General features: G+C 44.2%; 1 protein-coding gene and 1 long non-coding RNA gene across 4 annotated transcripts in view; both read left to right on the forward strand.

The window, feature by feature from the left end:
* LIPC (lipase, hepatic) overlaps positions 1 to 14,604 on the forward strand; it is a 162,557-nt gene that overhangs the window by 102,490 nt on the left and 45,463 nt on the right. The gene's annotated exons all lie outside the window — the stretch shown is intronic.
* LOC105541903 lies at positions 11,885 to 13,951 on the forward strand. The gene is made up of 2 exons (XR_001006395.1): positions 11,885 to 12,220; positions 12,541 to 13,951. It is a non-coding gene; the product is annotated as an uncharacterized LOC105541903 (long non-coding RNA).

A 14,604-nucleotide genomic window follows, 5' to 3' on the forward strand; every position in this document is an offset into this window, starting at 1 on the left:
TTACCCTGCTTGGTGACCAAGAATCACTTCTGTCCCTATTACTAGCGATATCATGTCTGCGTTTGGAAACAGACAAGTGTTATACAAAATTATATAATATGATAGGAATGTTGTCAATGGATATCTATTATTATATTTACCAGTCAAAATTTTAGTTCTTATAACAGGTATCACCAACTATTTGATAACACAGTAGGGTGACTACAATCAATAATAATTTAACTGTACATTTTAAAATTTAAAAAAATTTTATAAAAAAGAAGTTTTTATACCATTGGATCTGTTGGATCATTAAAAATAAAACAGTTTAGAAAAAGAAGAAGCTATTTACATACTATTTTATTCCATAAGACTTTAACCAGTTCCGCTGTTAATAAAATGTACATGTGCAGAATTGTATTTTTTCTCCATTACTCAATACATATTTGTTGAGTACCTTCTGAACGCCAACATTGTGCTAGGTGCTGGGCATAGGGTGGAAGACACAACTGACAAGGACTCAACTCCCTGGTATAGGAAACAGATACTTTATTTCTTCAGTTGTAAGGTCCACTGTTGTTCCTATTTAATATCTTTGAATTTGGAATATATCTTACAAATGCTGTGGGCTAGGGCATGGTTGTGACATTGATAAAAAGGGCTCTTACTGCCATCACTTCAGTTGACTTGCAAGCATTGTTGAGTGATACTGCATGGTTTGAGCTTAATTGCCACTTAGAAGGTTTTTGACAAGACTAACTCATTATTTGCACACAAATAGGCACAGAGACAGAGGTGACGCATAAATTTGATATTCATCATTAGAGTAACCGTCATCCTATGTTTTCTTACAAAGTAACAAACAAGTGTTTTATGAAACGTAATCGCAATATATGAAGCTGTGCTTTACTGGTGCACATGCAGAAGGATTGCCCATCAGGCTGCAAGCAAAGCAACCAACAGTAGGAGAAACTGCCAAACCCTAAAGCAGAGAAAAGAAATCTCCAAACAATAAGAGGCACTGTGACCAATCCACACAAGACTATCACTAAGACATCAGGTTTTAACTTGCAACTTGCTTTTTTCCTTTTTAGTGGTATGTTAAACAATGGTATATCATACTATTTGTGTATATTAGATTAAATGAAATACTATATTTACTATAATAAACAAGTAAGCAAAACATAAGACCATTACACGTCCTGAAAGGACCTCTCAGCAAGAGTGACACATTGCTAACTAATGCACATTGTTCCACGTGGAGTTGATGAGGATAACAGCACTTCCTTCCGGAAATACTTTAGTATACAAAATGCTGACATGTGGTGACATCTCATTTCAGCATCTCAACAACCACACCTGGAAGTCGTTATTATTGTGTATATTTACAGATGAAGAGACTGGGGCTCGAATAGCTTAAGAGACTTCCCTAACATCACTCAGCTAATGCCTGGAAGACCCAAAACTAGAATCCAGGACTTCTGACTCTACGTCTTATGTTTTTCTTCTCATCTACATGAAATGGTACAAAATGCAAATTAAATGATTATCCACAGTCTTGTGTAATTCTGGCATGTTTCCAGCTAAGACTTCTCAGCTGTTCATTCAACTCAAAGGCATCCTTCAGTCCTCCTCCCCATTCTTCTCAGTCTCATGGATCTGGGGAGGGAATGTGGTGAAAGGAGAGTAATTGAATCCTCACTAACTGCAAGGCCCAAACTCAAGGAGATGCAGGCAATAACTCATTCCACTGCATTTACCATTGCATGTACCCATACCTGGGGCTCTCCAGGGATGGCATCAGATGCTGCAGGAACATGAATGATAAATACCATATCCCAAGGATTAGGGCCCAGGCAAGTTCTCAGGGGAGAGCTATACATAAGACTGGTAGGACCCACTGTGTCCAGAAGACAAGGGCACCATGCGGGTTTGCATGAGCAAAGCTAAATTGGCGCTGACAACTGGCAACAGGTATTGAGAGTCTTTTAAAAGTTGATGTCACTTAATCTAGTAATCCATTTCCAGGAATTCATTCAAAGAGAATTAATCTGGGAGGCAGAGAAAGGTCTATGAATAGGATTGCATCACAGTATGGTTTACATTTGGAAAAAACAGTGGTTGTAATTTAAGTTACCACAGTAGAGGGTTGGTCAAATATTATAATTCTGGTACAACCATACGTTAGGATTCTCTCTTGCCAATTATTGACGTCATGCAGAAGTGTTCAAGACAAAACATTGAGTTATAAAATCAGGATTCTAAATTATATATATACACACACACACACACACAAATTAAACTCAAACATCCACATGGAGACACACATTGCATTTTAAAACCTAGAAGGAAATCATAACCATAATACAATAGTTATCTCTGATTATGGGAATACAGGTAATTTTGGTTATTTTGGTGATTTTCTCTAAGTTTTCTTTTTTTTTTTGAGATGGAGTCTCAATCTGTTGCCCCAGGCTGGAGTGCAATGGCATGATCTCAGCTCACTGCAACGTCTGTCTCCCAGGTTTAAGCGATTCTCCTGCCTCAGCCTCCCCAGTAGCTAGGACTACAGGCATGAGCCACCAAGCCTGACTAATTTTTGTATTTTTAGTAGAGATGGGTTTTACCATGTTTGCCAGGCTAGTCTTGAACTCCTGACGCCAGGTAATGCACCCGCCTTGGCCTAGCGAGCTGTTGGGATTACAGGCATGAGCCACTGCACCTGGCCATTTTTCTCTAAGTTTTCTACAATGTTTTATTTCGCTTTTTGTTTGTTTTTTGCTTTTTAAGAGAGAAAGTTCACCCAAATCAGAGGCAGGAATAGATGTGAAAAATGGGGATGGGACCTTTGAACCAGGAGCAATATGAGAAAGTGAGAAGGATGGCCTGGGCTGGCTGGGTCTGCGAGACTACCTGGAAAAGCCACGGGAATCACAGCCCACAGGGTGACATCTCCAGATCCAGCAGTCTTTTAGGAAGGCAGACGGAGTCTCAGACCCGTCCCACCCATCTTAAAGTGGCCTGGTCACTGGGTCAGAGCTTCAGCAGACGAAGGCGCCCTGGGATGAGTTGCCAAATATGGGTTGAGCAACAGCGGCACTGAAACAAGGTAGGAGGCGGGAAAAGGGGATGAAAGGTAAAGCCCTGCCCCTGTCCTCAAGGTACTTACAGTCAATGTGAGGAAGGCTGACAGCCATAAAATGATGCCCTATGACGACGGTCGTTCCACCCACATCCTCCAGACCCCGGTACAAAACCTCCACCTTTCATCTCCGTTATATTGGGCAAAACACAAAGCATCAACAAAAACAAAAACAAAAACAAACAAGTAAAACTACATAGAAAAGGAGACATAGAGGAATACAGAAAAGCAAAATCCTCCTCCAAACTGATGGATGTTTCATCCCAAAGGACACTCGACCTTTCTCAGGCATCCTGCCACTGAAGAAGTCAATCATTCACGGCCCATGGTTCCTAGATTCCACTCAGCACAGTCTGGAATCAAGGAGTTCATTTAATGGAAGCTTAACAGATTCAGATTTCTCTAAAATTCCACATCCCCTTCTGCCAAGAAGCTGCTTTGAAAGATGACACTCCCTTGATGTGAATTTGCAGCCTGCCCCATTAACAAGGCTTCAGTCAGAAAACATTTTTAAATCAACCCTGTTCCAGACACTTGCTCCCAAGGACAAACTAGAAGAAACTCTGCACCAGCTCAAACCTTCCGAGCACTTTGATGATCAGAAATGAGGGGAAATATTAGAACAAATCTTATTAATCCAAATATTCTCAACCATCTTCAAAGCAAACCATTGCTCTGGGCTGCAGAAAGCAGAGCTCATGCAGAGCCAGCCCTTTCAGTCCTAACTCCTGTTAGCCAAGCCAGTCCCCTAAAAACAGACCTCAGAACAACACAGGGAAACATTCAGAATCCAACATGATGGGAGGAAAAAGGAAGAGGAAACAGGTAAATGAAAGAAGGAGGATGAGGACTGGAGAGCTGACTACTTAAACTTTTAGCAGTTCCCTCAAATAAAAGGATAAGGTGTTGCATGCCACACTGCCTCAAAGCAACCCCCTCAGTTCACTGTTGTGCAGCTGAGAATTCTGGAGAAACCCCACAGCAGCGGGCATCTACGTCCTGGCTCTACTCACGAGAGACTGAGAACCCCAGAACTCCTCACCATGCACATTTCTCTTGGGTGTGGTGGGAGGGGCATTTCCGTTTCCAAACCTTGGGGCCATTTGCTCTTAGATACACAAACATCTCCTCAGCCTTTGCCAACTTCACCCAGCCAGAAAGCCATAATGCAGAATTAGTAGCATTTCAATCATTTCCGTGACGAGCTGGTGACAGGCTGGAATATGATGAGTGAAGCAATCAGATGTTGTTAAAGGAAACAGGCATGAGGAGAGAATGACAAGAGTGGTACAGTAATAAGCATCATCATAAAAGCCCCCATTGGCATCAAGTTTATCATCGCCAGCATAACTAACGGAGCCAGAACACCTGTTTGTAATGGGGATTCCAGCTCCTCCACTTTCTAGCTGTGTGGCTGAGCACGCTTCTCGCCCTTTCTAAGTCTTGGTTTAGCATCTGTGGAAGGTGGATAGCAATCGCTACTTCATAAGATTGTTTAGCGATTACAGTCAAATAATGTCTATAAGGCAATTTGCAAAGTGTTAGCGGTACCAGTAGTACCAGTAGTAGTAGAAGAAGTAGTAGTAGTAGTAGCAGTATTGGTATTATAAGGAGTATTTTATATTATTTCAACTAGGATTATGCACTATGTCATTACACCCTTACCTCATAGAGAAGACATTTTTAATGCTATTTGATTGAAAGTAGACCAGAGACTCAGAAAAGTTAAACATCTTTCCTAGTAAGCATAAAAAGTTAATGCAGGCCGAATGCAGTGGCTCATGTCTGTAATCCCAACACTTTGGGAGGCCAAGGCAGGAGGATCACCTGAGGTCAAGAGTTAGAGACTCCAGCCTGGCAAACACGGTGAAACCCCATCTCTACTAAAAATACAAAAATTAGCCAGGCGTGGTGGCGCACACCTGTAATCCCAGCTACTTGAGAGGCTGAGGGAGGGGAATAGCTTGAACCCAGGAGGCAGAGTTTGCAGTGAGCCAAGATCGTGCCACAGAACTCCAGCCCGGATGACAGAGTAACACTCCATCTCAAAAAAAGTTAATGCAGAAATTAGGCTGTATATTGGTTTCCTATTGCTTCTGTTAACAAATTACTACAAATTTAATTCGTTAAATTGACACTATCTTACAGTTCTGCAGTCAAAAGTCCTAAAATTAAGGTGTCGACAGAACTGTGTTTCTTCTGGACACTCTGAGGACAAAATCCATTTCCTCACCTTTTTCAGCTTCTAGAGGCCACCTACATTCCTTGGCTTATGGCCCCTTCCTATATCTTTAAAGCCAGCAGCACAGCATCTTCCAATTTCTCTCTCTGATTCTAACCCTCTTGCCTCTTTCTTATAAGAACCCTTGGGATTACATGGGGTCCATTCAAAGAAACCAGGATAATCTCCCTAACTCAAGATCCTTACCTTAATCACATCTGCAAAGTCCTTTTGGTAACATATTCTAAGTTCTGGGGATTACGATGTGGACAAATTTGGAGGTGGTCATTATTCAGCCTACCACAAACTGGATCCTGTTCTCCAGAATATAGCTGTTTGGAGCAGGAATGGGGGTTTCATTTGTTTGCTTTGCTTTAAACTCTTTCATTTCTTTACTCAGCAAATATCATAGAGCAGCTACTATGTGCAGGGCACATTTATAACTTATAACCTCCTCTCTGGATATAACCACATCAGAATCAAGCTTCATTAGTGTGATACAAAAGAGGTCTTTACATATATATATATATGATATACATATCATATATATATAAGATATATATATATATATCACTGAAATCCATAATTTAAGAAACAAAAAGGGCCTTTGGAGATCATCAGCCGATCCCCTTATTCTATAAAGGGGCAAACTCAGACCCACAGGAGTAATACAACTTTCCCAGCGTCAAATAGGGAGTTTGTGAGACGTAATGAGGGCCTGAATTAGATCTGGAGGAAAAAAAGTAAATGGAGGCATTTTTGAGAAAAACCAGTGAGCTGACTGGCAATGGGGTAGGAGAAATGTAGGGGTCAAGGGTGCCTAAAGTTCATGGCTTGGGGATGTCACTCATAGAGCTGGAGACAGACAGTAGAGGAAAGACACTTTCGAGGGAAAATATGTATTCAGTGTGTTCTAGAACTCAGATCTCTTCTTAGTGTCACTGTGAAATTTTCCATTACTTCATCTCACTTCCTATTCTCTCATAAGCGCGAACACAGGGTTGTAATCATTGTGTGACCGCCACGTGTCAGTGCTCTGTGTTTCTTGCTGACACCTGGCTAGGCTTTGAGGATAAGATTTTTGTCCCAACATCTACCAACCTACAAGGAGACGAAGGCAATGGGATTTGCTGCACATCTCTGCTTGAACCTTAGAAGTGCTGTCCCATTGTCTTCTGGTAGTCCTTGTTTCTGGGGAGATGTCTGTTGAATTCTTATCTTTGTTGCTGTGTATGCAGTGTGGCTTCTTACCTCTGCCTTCTTTTAAGATTTTTTTTTTTATCACTGGTTTTCAGCAATTTGATTATTCTGTGCCTTGGTATAGTTTCCCTCACATTTGTGTGTGTGTGTGTGTGTGTGTGTGTGTGTATGTGTGTGTGTGTTTCGAGATCATTGATCATCTTGGATGTATGTATTTAGTGCTTTCATCAAATTTAGACATTTTTCCACCATTATTATTTCTTTAAGCGTTTTTTCTGTCCCCTTTCTTATCTTCTTTGGAATCTTCAATTACACATATATGAGGCCTCTTAAAATTGCCCGACAGCTCCCTGATGTTCTGTTAATTTATTTTCAGTCTTTTTTCTCTATGTTTCATATGGTTGGTTTCTGTTGCTGTGACTTCAAGTCCACTAATCTTTTCTTCTGCTATGTGTAATCTGTTATTCATCCCACCCAATGTATTTCATATCTCAGACATTGATTTTTCAATCTCTAGAAGTTCAGTTTAGACTTCTTAGAGCTTCCATATTTCTTCTTAGCATGCTTACATTTTCTTCTACCATCTTGAATAAATGAAATATACTCATAAGAACTGTTTTAATGTTCTTGATGACTAATTTTACCATCTATAACAATTCTAGGTTGGTTTCGATTGATTGATTTTTCTCTTCATTGTGGGTTGTATTTTCCTGCTTCTTTGCATGTCGGGTAATTTTTGACTAAATACCAGACGTTGTGAATGTTACCTAATTGGTGCTGGGCATTCCTACATTATTTTAAACGTTCTTTAGCTTTGTCTTGGGGTGCAGTTAAATTACCTGCGAATAGCTTGACCCTTTTGAGACTTGCTTTAAAACTTTGTTACATGGGACCAGAACAGTCTTTAGTCTAAAGCAAATTTGCCCCTTGATTCCAAATACTGTTTATGTTGTTAATGATTACAATATGATGACAAAATATCCATGTCCCACACTATTCCTTACTAAGTCTCCCTTCAACAACTGTATTTGAGTAGAACCGTTGACTGCCTCACCTCAATCTCCTGTGTATTCACAAGGCAAAGTTCCCCAAGGTTTTAACAAATGCCCAATGTTGCTTTGGTGCCAGCTTGCACAGCACCAGGGCTCCTGCCTCTCATAGAGAATTGTGTCCCCTCTCCACTATGTGGCACAGCACATTGAGTTCAACAATGTTCTATCAGACTGACGCTGCCGTAACACTGCATATCTTCACCCAGGAGGGGCGACAGCCCTAAGCCTCTTGTGTGGCAAAATAAAATCCAAGTTTCAGTGCTAAAAAGGCCCTGCTTTTCTGAAGCGAACCCCTTCAGAGGTCACACAAGAATTTAAAAGAGAATTTCTAGACCACAAGTTTCAGTGTGGAGAGCTGCAGGCTTAGAGAATTGCAGGGATGTTTGAAGCCCTGCCCACAGTTCCAGGAAACACCCTTTGTATATGAGCTCCTTTCCCACACAAATGTGAGAAGGAGGCTATGACCCTGGAAATTGAACACAGGGAAACAGAAACTCCGCCAAAACTATTCTTGCATTGACATTAGACACAAAAACACCCATATAAGCTTGATTTGCTGTCATAGTCAAATAAAATAATAGCATGTAAGCATTTCAAAGAGATTCCACTGACATTCTCACTTGTGATTCTGACAACAAGCCTGTAAGTAAGTAAGAAAGGCAGGCGTCACAGCTCCTAAGTGACAGATGAGGAAATCAGCCTTGCAGAGGTTAAGTGATCTGAACAAGGTCAGACAGCTAGTTGGTGCAAAGTGGGGCCCTGAACCCAGATCTTCTGACTCTTGGTCAAGAGCTCTTTTCATTCCGCCCTGCCTCCTCTCTTACTGTATCAGAAAAGGGAACAGCCACCAACTTCCTGTGCTGACCCTAGACCAGGGCTTCTTGATCGCAGCACACTTGACATTTCGGGCTGGGTAATTTTTTATTATGAGAGGCTGTCCAGTGCATTGAAGGGTGTTTGGCAGGATCACTGGGCTCTACCCACTAATGCCAGTAGAACTCCCCTTGCCCCCTGTTTTGACAACCAAAACTATCTCCAGGTGTTGCCATGTTGCCAAATGCCCCAAGGTGGGGGGAGGTAACAGCAGAGCAAACTCACCCCTCAGTTGAAATCCACTGCCCTAAATGATGCCTGAGAATGCTGTCCACGTGTTTGAGAAAGCAGCAGTCATTATGTTAGTTCTGTAAAAGGAGAAACAAAATCGAAAGAGGAACTTGTGCTGATACCAGTGAGTCTGGGACCATGAAAGTTGGCCATGAGAGACAGAATTGTGCAGCACCAGGGAGTTATCTAAAAAGTTCTCTTCTGGGCCACCCTCTGAACTTAACCTTTTGTGTTCTCACTGCACTCCTTCAGGCTCAGTCAACTCTGCAAAATCCAACCCACTTTCCAAGGAAACATTTCTGGAAGGTAACATGGAATTAGTTAATGTGCTAAGAGGCAGAATAGAGGAGTTAAGATGCAGGTTCTGCACATACAACAATGTGAATGAACCTCACTTAGTGTTGGGCGAGAAGAGCCAGGCCCAAGGGAGCACCTATTGTATGAATCTACTGACTCGAAGTTCAAGAGCAGGCAAAACTAATCTCCGGTGATGGAAGTCAGAACAGTTACATCTGGTGGTGGTGTTGCCTGGAGACACGTTTCAGAGACTAGAAATGCTGTCTGCCTTGATCTTGGTGGTGGCTACACTGGTTGTAAACATAACAGATATAACACTCACAGAGCTATACACAGGATTCATCACCGAGAAAGAAAGAGAAAGAAAGGAAAGAAAAGAAAGAGAGAGAGAGAGAAAGAAAGAGAGAGAGAGAAAGAAAGAAAGAGAGAAAGAAAGAAAGAAAGAGAGAGAGAAAGAGAGAGAGAGAGAAAGAAAGAGAGAAAGAAAGAAAAGGAAAGAAAGAAAGAAAGAAAGAGAGAAAGAGAGAAAGAAAGAAAGAAAGAGAGAGAGAGAAAGAAAGAAAGAGAGAAAGAAAGAAAAGAAAGAAAAGAAAGGAATGTTGACTGTAGAACCAAATTGTCTGGGTTCAAATTTCATCCCTGAAGATGACTCTGGTTACCTTAGAGCATTTTGTGGGAAGTTAATAAACTACACAGGGCATACAGGAAGTGCTCAATAAGTATTATAATTAAAAGAACTATACTTCAGCTGGGTGCGGTGGCTCACGCCTGTAATTCCAGCACTTCGGGAGGCCAAGGCGGGCAGATCACTAGGTCAGGAGATTGAGACCATCCTGACTAATACAGTGAAACCCTGTCTCTACTAAAAATACCAAAAAGTTAGCCGGGCATGGGGGCGGGTGCCTGTAGTCCCAGGTACTCGGGAAGCTGAGGCAGGAGAATGGTGTGAACCCGGGAGGCAGAGCTTGCAGTGAGCACAGATTGTGCCATTGTACTCCAGCCTGGGCGACAGAGTGAGACTCCGTCTCAAAAAAAATAGAACTACACTTCTAGCCAGCCAGGCAAAGTGAAGGATTAAGAGAGCTACTCTGAATTTCTCTGCTGCCCCCTCCGCCTCACCTCCCATGCATTGAACAGAGTGTATATGTAAGTCCTCCCACCACAACCATCAAGACAGGCACATCTGCCCTTTTTCTCTGTCTTCTTCAGTTCCTTCCGGGTTCTCTCTGGAGGCTTGCTTAGGAGCTGCCCCTGTTTGCAGAGCTCTTCATCAATAGACTGAGTATTTACAGAATAGCGCAGTTTTGATTAAACAGTTCATTTCACTGGAGACTGGGGTGGTGTATTGTGTCTCTGGAGTTATTCTTGGCATCAGCAGCCCTTGCTCTTAGCATCCATTTCTTTACATTTTTAGGTGGTGCATAAGAAGAACTGCAGTGAAACAGATCAGATCGGGGGCAGGTGGGATTTCCTTTTACCTTTCCCCCGCTAGTTCTTGGTGGATTTATCCCATTATCTTTGCTGCTATTTGCTCCTTGCTATCTTTTATTCTTCTCTTTTGAAACTGGCTGAGTCAGAAGGAAATAAACAAATGCAAGAGTGTGTGGAAAGAGCATTAGATGGCATGTCCAGCAACTCGGACTCTACATCCAGCATCTAGTTATGTGACTGATTGATGTGTGTTTTAGCTTTTTGGCACCTCAGGTTTTGGGCTGTTTTTTGGTTTTGTTTTTAATCTGTTAAATGAAGTCATTGGTCTAGATTTTTGGTCTCTGAATGTGTGTCAGCCATGGAAACCTTCCCACAAACAGACTCTTCAAGCAGAAAATGATAAAACCTAAAATCAACTTTGGGATGAAACCAGGTGGGCGGGCAGTCAGGAACCCACCCTTTCAACCTCTGTGTCCTCTCCCATCTCCCATAGCAGCCCCCAAAGTAGTTCCACAAGATCCTTGGCCTTGGGATCCTAAAGCACAATGTCTAAACCATTAGATGTGCCTATTTAGAAACTCCTTTCCTGCTCTTAAAGTGCTCAGCCCTCTCCCCTACACATAAATTTAGCCTTGCCTCCATGAGAGCAGCGAGGACTAGCCTTCGAAACCCCAGCACACAGAGGTGAGTGTGAGCCCAGCTCTACAGTATACAAGCCCATTGGAAAGCTGCCCCAGACAGAATTTCCTCAGTTGTGTCCTATGGACCATCAGTGCCAGAAATGCTTGGCCAAAAAAGGAAATACGGAGGGTGAGGGCGGCTTGCTTCAAAGTAATTGAGGTTGAGAGCCACTGCATATCATCTGCCCCTACTAGAGATTAAATTCACAGTAGCTTCTTTTCTTGGACCAGCAGGAAGCCTGATTAATGTTGCTTAATACAACATTTCCCAAATTTATTTGACCACAAAACTCCTTTTTCCCCATAACTCCTATTAATATCACAAGAAACAGTCTGAGATCAGAAAAGGCAATTTTTAGAGACTGAGTTATAAGGCTCGAAATAAATGAGGAATTCTAGAAAAGGAAGGGAAGAGGGACAAGGACCCTGGTTTGGGGTCTCCATGAGGGCGAAACAAGGACCATCCATGATTCCAAAGAAGATCCAGATCTTGCTTGTTGTCTGTTGGTGCCTTTCTATCAGCTCATTCCTAGGGGGCAGACAGAGGCAGGAGGTGCTGGGTTGGTGGCCAGTGGCTCCTGACCACAGGAAGGGTACTGTGGGTGTAAGAAGTGAAGCAGGGCACGTCCCTGCCTCTGTTCTCCCCTTCCTTCTGGCATTGGCTCACTGTGACAAATCCTTCCCTAGGAAGGGCAGAAAATGAATTATCTGTTAAATCAATTCAACAGATAACCCACCTTTGTGCAGGCCTTGTGCTGGGACCACAAAGATGCGTAAGACACGCACACCTTAGAGCCCAGTCACGAAATGGAAAAGTAAACAGCCCCACCCTCGAGGTCTGAACAGGGGACTGGGGTGCACAGAGAGGGGCCCCTCCCCTGACCAGCTGTCAGGAGAACTGTTCACACATTCTGATTCCTCCAAGGTTGAGGGCTAAGGTGTAGGAAGAGGAGAGAGGTTCCAAGCAGAAGGAATTGCAGGAGCAAAGGCACAGAGGCACCCCATCCTGCGAGCAGCTATGGCCGGAGCCGCGTGTCGCGGGATGGAGAGGGTGTGAACAGAGGGGACTGGAAGCGGATCCTCCCAGGAAGCAGTTGCAGGCGTTCATGCTGCAGTGAGTTGCTGATAGTAGGAGGGGAAGAAAGAGGAAGGGGGTGTGGAAGATGACTCAGTAGGGGTGAGCCAGTGCCTGGAAGAGAGGAATGTGTGAGCAGAATGAGGAAGTTAGAAAAGCTGGTTGGAGGTAGGAGGTGGAAAGACAAGTTCAGCCCTCAACAAGTTAAGCAGGTTATGTAAGAAGTCCAGGCATGGATGACGATGATCATAATCATGATGGGGACGATGACAAAGATGACTAGGAACTCTCTGTCATCTCTCTCTCTCTCTGTCTCTCACTATCTCTCTCTCTCTCTCTCTCCTTCCTGGTTGCGGGAGTTTGCAGGGAGGCAGGAGATTGTGAAGAACAATAATCAGAAGAGAGTTTGTGTGTTCATCAAAAAACAGGTAGAGTTGGCGCTAGCTTCTCCATCCATCCCTGACACCCCAGCCCCATTCATCATTAAGCAGAAGACAGGCTGGGTTGGCCCAACTTGGTCCTGTACCCCCACCACCCCAGAACCCCGCTGGTCCATAGTGAGGATCCCTTCTCCTTGACCCTCCTCCTTCCCTGTGACTCGCCTAAGCCTGATCCTACACCTCCTATCCCAGCCACTGCCTCAGCCTCCTCCACCCCCAGCTTGGGATGAGCCACCTCCCTGGCTGGGTAGCATGGGATGAGCCATCTCCCTGCAGAGGCAGAGAACCAGTGACACTACACACAAACCAAGGCCATGCTGCAAACAGAACAGCAAGGCACCTCCTCTTAGGATGCATTATATTCAGGGTAGATGTTGAATTCTAGTAACACATTCCCTGGGGTGTTTTCAAATCCAAACACACTGGAGCCTTGTTCCAGCCTCCCTGTGGGCGAAGGCCCCCGGGCTCACCTCCAGCCTCAGGCTGGCTCTGACTGCTGCCCTGGTTCCATCCTGGCAAGCGGAACTGAACAGGCCCGACTCCACAGCCCCCAGCGCTGCCGGCTGCAAGCTCTGCTGACTCCAGCCTCAGGCCCCTGCTTACCTGCTTCTAAATCCACATGCTCCTGCTCCTTCCCGCCCCTGCTGGCCTTTCAGAATGCCACTTCTTTCTGCCAAGCTCAGCCATTGCTACGGCCCAGCCCCATCTTTATTGATTTCGGGGCTCTGTCCCCTTGCAGAGCCCGTCTCATTGCCACCCACATCTGGGACAGCAAAAGACTCCTCAATTTCCTCCAAGAGTTCAGTTTCTTCCAAAAAGCTTGGCACATCTTAGCTGCCAGTGTGAACTGTGAGCTCCCAGAGATGCCCGTGGCACTTTCCAACATTCGTCACTTTTGACACATCTAAAATATCCTAGCTCCCAGAGCTGCATGAGCACCAGCCCAGATGGACTGGCTGCTGGGGAAGCATCGGTCTCTCCAGGGCTTCTGAGAAGCCTTGGGGCAGGAGGGGGATGTCTGACAAAGCTTCCTAACTAAGGAGCCCCACTTCCTCTCGCTTTGGGCACCCCTGCCAAATGAGCGGGCACCTCCATGTTCCAGCAGCCCTTGCTGCCCGGCTTCCAAGCTCCAAGCCAACTTCCTTCCACAGAATTCTCTGCACCTTGGTTCCCGGTGGCTCCAAGTACTTTGCCATCTGCCGAGTCAGTTCTGCCAGAGAGGAAGCAGCCGATGTGGGGAGTTCTCTGTGGGAGCCACCTTTCCTCTCTCAGGTCACCTTTACTCTCAGAAGGAAAATGACCCCCTGACCTATTAAATAGCTGAAATCAAGGGCTACTAGGGCCCAGGTAGGTGAAGGTGCAGCTAAAGGCATGAAGGTCAGCATCTAGCTAGGCAGTCAGGTCAGCCAAGAAGACAGGTGAGGTGAGTGGACCCTTTGGCCCCACAGTCAGAGAGTGAGAGAGCTACTCCCAGAGTTCTCTGGGGCATGAAGGGGCTGCAGGGGTAGGTGAACGGCATCCAGAGAAATAGACATCATGGAAAGTGCAAGCAGGAAACAAGCTGGGATCTTTTTTTTTATTTAAAATTATTTTTCAGGCCAGGCACAGAGGTTCACGCCTATGATCCCAACATTTTGGGAGCCCAAGGCAGGAGGATCACTTGAGGCCAGGAGTTTGAGACCAACTTGAGCAACACAATGAGGCCCTGTCTCTATGGGAAAAAAATAATAATAATTAGCTAGTGGAGGGGGCTAGTGGCATATGCCTGGGATCCCAGCTAGTTGAGAAGCTGAGGAGGGAGGATCGCGTGAGTCCAGGCATTCAAGGCTGCAGTGAGCTATGATCACTGCGCTCCAGCCCAGGCAACAGAGCCAGACCTTGTCTCTAAAAATATAAAGAAATAAAAGAAAAGAAATTATTTTAAGGAAGTAAATACTCGCAGGGCTCATAAATTAAAAGAATATAAAATAGAATAGATTTGCA

The sequence above is a fragment of the Mandrillus leucophaeus genome, unplaced genomic scaffold (genome assembly GCF_000951045.1).
Source record: "Mandrillus leucophaeus isolate KB7577 unplaced genomic scaffold, Mleu.le_1.0 Scaffold247, whole genome shotgun sequence".
Classification (NCBI taxonomy): Eukaryota; Metazoa; Chordata; class Mammalia; order Primates; family Cercopithecidae; genus Mandrillus; species Mandrillus leucophaeus.